Source organism: Somniosus microcephalus, chromosome 28, assembly GCF_052327205.1.
Source record: "Somniosus microcephalus isolate GS21.2 chromosome 28, FLI_Smic_1.0, whole genome shotgun sequence".
Lineage (NCBI taxonomy): Eukaryota > Metazoa > Chordata > Chondrichthyes > Squaliformes > Somniosidae > Somniosus > Somniosus microcephalus.
This window is the reverse complement of record NC_141014.1, coordinates 13,286,508-13,290,605: the sequence shown is the minus strand read 5'-3', so window position 1 is coordinate 13,290,605 and position 4,098 is coordinate 13,286,508. Positions and strand designations below refer to the sequence as shown.

Genomic DNA, 4,098 nt, shown 5'->3' with positions numbered 1-4,098 from the left:
TGAAAGGCCAACTAGAACCTTCCAGATAGGTCAACAAGTTTTGGCCCGGGACTATCGTACCGAGAAATGGCAGCCTGGAACTATTGGAAAAAGGCTAGGGCCACTGATGTATACCGTGGACATTGGTGAAAGCATAATAAGGCGCCATGTTGACCAGATCATAGAGTCATCCACAAAGGGCCAACCTACTCCACAACTCTATACGCCTAATGTTGAAGCAGAGATACCCAGAGCATCTACCTCCGATCCGGTAATACTGGAATCAGATGAACCTGACACTGTCCTTCAAGCAGAATCGACCTTGCCAGAAGAACCTACTACACCACCGAAAACTACGACACCACCAAGGCGTTATCCGGACAGAGTCAGGAAGCCTCCAGAGAGACTGAATCTGTGAACTGTTTTACATAAAGTTGTATATATGTTATGATGTTATATTAATGGGAATATATATATACTGTTAACCTAAAAAGGGAGGATTGTAGTGTATGTAACGTTCCACCTTTAAGAGAACTATTTTAAGGGTTGCACTACTTTATCTTGACGACTGTATACTGTAATACCGGTGGTGACCACACCGGTATACAAGTGCTGTGTAAGGATTTATTGGGCAGATTCGCCCTGACCTTCGAATAGTAAAGTCCTGTTAAAGTTAGTCTTGTAGTCTGTGTATTAATTCGCCATATAACACACAGACTTTACAGTGGCCTCCAACCTCACCAGTGCTTTCTGCCCCACGGCAATTCTGCAGCATTTCCACAGACATACCTCCAGCTCTCCCGAATCCACTCCCGTTAGAATGCCCAACAACTTCCGAACACTGCCCTGACCAACTGCGAATTTATTCTGGATGGTTGCATTGACATTCTGGGCCTTGACGGCTATACTGTAGTGCCAATCTTTAAAAACACATCACCCCAGATGGGATTCGAACCCACAATCCCTGGCTTAGGAGGCCAGTGCCTTATCCATTAGGCCACTGGGGCTGTACAGCAAATGCTGAAAATCATGAGTCTTAAGGGTCAGTTTGTGACCGCCAAATCATTATTTACAGGGCAAATTATTCTCACTGCAGACTGAAAATCTTTGATTAGGATTTAAAATGCACATTGTTGGGAGGCTAATGAATCGATTCACCCCATTCTCCCCATGTGGCCCGAACACTATGGTAGGTAATCAATCAAACCCAAACTGCACAGCCAGAGTAAAGTTTGTACAGGACACAATTTCAAAATTTGCAGATCACACAAAACTTGGAAGTGCAGTGAACAGTGAGGAGGATAGCGATAGACTTCAAGAGGACATAGACAGGCTGGTGGAATGGGCGGACACGTGACAGATGAAATTTAACGCAGAAAACTGATACATTTTGGGAGAAGGAATGAAGAGAGGAAATATAAACTAAAGGGTACAATCCTAAAGGGGGTGCATGAACAGACAGAACTAGGGGTGTATGTGCACAAATCATTGAAGGTGGCAGGGCAGCTTGAGAAAGCAGTTAAAAAAGCTTACGGGATCCTGGGCTTCATGAATAGAGTCGTAGAGTCATAGAGTCATAACGGCACAGAGGGAGGCCATTCGGCCCATCGAGTCAATGCCAGCTCTCTTTAGAGCAATCCAGTCAGTCCCATTCCCCCGCTCTATTCCCATAGCCCTGCAAGTTTATTTCCCTCAAGTACCTATAGCACCGTTAACATAGTAAAATGTCCCAAGGTGCTTCACAGGAGCGATTATCAAACAGAATTTGACACCGAGCCACATAAGGAGATATTAGGACAGGTGTCCTAAACCTTGGTCAAAGGGGTAGGTTTTAAGGAACATTTAAAGGAGGAGAGAGAGGTAGCGAGGCGGAGATGTTTAGGGAGATACCGTGCCCACTGCCCATTCCCCAACCCTGCCCGCTCTTTGTTTTCATCAGTGAGCTCTGGAACTTCGCTCAAATTTGATTCACAATTCATGTCCTTCTCCACCATCAGTACTCCACTGTGAGACTCAGCTGCTGTGACTCTGATCTTCTATTCAGTTGCTGCAGTTTGAAGGTAACTTTGTCCAGTTCACAGCCCATCCCCCATCGCTGCTGTTACCTGCTGAGTCTGTGACTGTCCCACTGGTTTATTTTGCTGCTGTCTGGGTCCTGGCCAGAAATTCACTCTCCTGGGCCGACGTCCATTTCTCCACTGTTTCTGGGTCTTATGGTGGCCTCCAACTTCACCAGTGCTTTCTTGCCCCACGGCAATTCTCCACATTTCCACAGTAATAGCTGCAGCGTAACTCTGGGTTGCTCTGCCCTCCCAAATCCTCACTCACTTTAGAACGCCCATCAACTTGCAAACTAGGCTCTTACCATCTACGAGCTTATTCTGGACGATTACACTGATATTATGATATTGACCGAAACTTGGCTGACAGGTGCCGATAAAATCCCCCCTGGCTGCACCTTTCGCCCCTGGCAATCTTTAAAAACACATCACCCCAGATGGGATTCAAACACACAATCCCTGATTTAGGAAGCCAGTGCCTTATCCATTAGGCCACTGGGGCTACAATTAACTTGCTGAAAATCGTGAGACTTAAGGGCCATTTTGTGACGTCCAAATCATTATTTAGAATCATAGAAATTTAAAGCAAAGAAGGAGGCCATTTTGGCCCATCGTGTCCGCGCCGGCCAACAAAGAGCTATCCAGCCTAATCCCACTTTCCAGCTCTTGGTCCGTAGCCCTGTAGGTTACGGCACTTCAAGTGTACATCCAAGTACTTTTTAAATGTGATGAGGGTTCCTGCCTCTACCACCCTTTCAGGCAGTGAGTTCCAGACCCCCACCACCTTCTGGGTGAAGAAATTTCCCCTCAAATCTCCTCTAATCCCCTCTACCAATTACTTTAAATCTATGACCCCTCGTTATTGACCTCTCTGCTAAGGGAATTAGATCCTTCCTATCCACTCTATCTAGGCCCCTCATAATTTTATACACCTCAATTAAATCTCCCCTCAGCCTCCTCTGTTCCAAAGGAAACAACCCCAGCCGATCCAATCTTTCCTCACAGCTAAAATTCTCCAGTCGTGGCATTTACATTTACCTGGCAAACTATTCCCAACGCAGACAGAAAATCTTTGATTAGGATTTAAACTGCACATTGTTGGGTGGGGACTGAATCGATTCACCCCATTCTCCCCATGTGGCCCGAACAGCACAGTAGATAATCAATCAAACCCAAACTGTGCACAGCCAGAGTAAAGTTTGAGGTAAGGTACAAAGAACAAATGGATCAATGCTAATTTGTGTATCAGTACAAATAAATATTCATTTCAGGGAATGACAGTGTCAGGACTTCCGGATTTAGACCGGGATCACGTTCCTCCCCCATCCCCACTCTGCTCTCCGTGCTCTTTACCCCCCTCCGAGTTCCTGAACTTCTCTCCCCCAGTTAAGTCCTCTTCCCTTCCGATCTCCCTCTCTCCCCCCTCCAATCACCTCTCTCCCCCCTCCGATCTCCTCTCCCCTTCCGATCTCCCTCTCTCCCCCCTCCAATCTCCTCTCTCCCCCCTCCGATCTCCTCCCTCCCCCTCCGATCTCCCTCTCTCCTCCCTCCGATCTCCTCTCTCCCCCCTCCGATCTCCCTCTCTCCCCGCTCCAATCACCTCCCTCCCCCTCCGATCTCCTCTCCCCTTCCGATCTCCCTCTCTCCCCCCTCCAATCACCTCTCTCCCCCTCCGATCTCCTCTCCCCTTCCGATCTCCCTCTCTCCCCCCTCCAATCTCCTCTCTCCCACCTCCGATCTCCTCTCTCCCCCTCCGATCTCCCTCTCTCCTCCCTCCGATCTCCTCTCTCCCCCCTCCGATCTCCTCTCTCTCCCCTCCAATCTCCTCTCTTCCTTCCCCCTCCGAGCTCCTCCCCATTCTCCCTCCGAACTCCTCTCTCTCTCTCCCCTCCTCTCTCCCCCCTCCGATCTCCTCTCTTTCTCCCCCTCCTCTCTCTCTCCCCTCCTCTCTCTCCCCCACCGATCTCCTTGCTCTCCCCTCCTCTCTCTCACTCCCCCTGCTCTCTCCCCCTCCTCTCTTTCCTCATCTGATCTCCTCTCTCTCTCCTCCTCCTCTCTC

The 4,098-nt window shown here is 48.7% G+C and overlaps 1 non-coding gene across 1 annotated transcript; it reads right to left on the bottom strand.

The window, feature by feature from the left end:
• Positions 1 to 913: 913 nt before the first annotated feature.
• trnar-ccu (transfer RNA arginine (anticodon CCU)) lies at positions 914 to 986 on the bottom strand. Its single transcript has one exon. It is a non-coding gene; the product is annotated as a tRNA-Arg (tRNA).
• Positions 987 to 4,098: the final 3,112 nt, after the last annotated feature.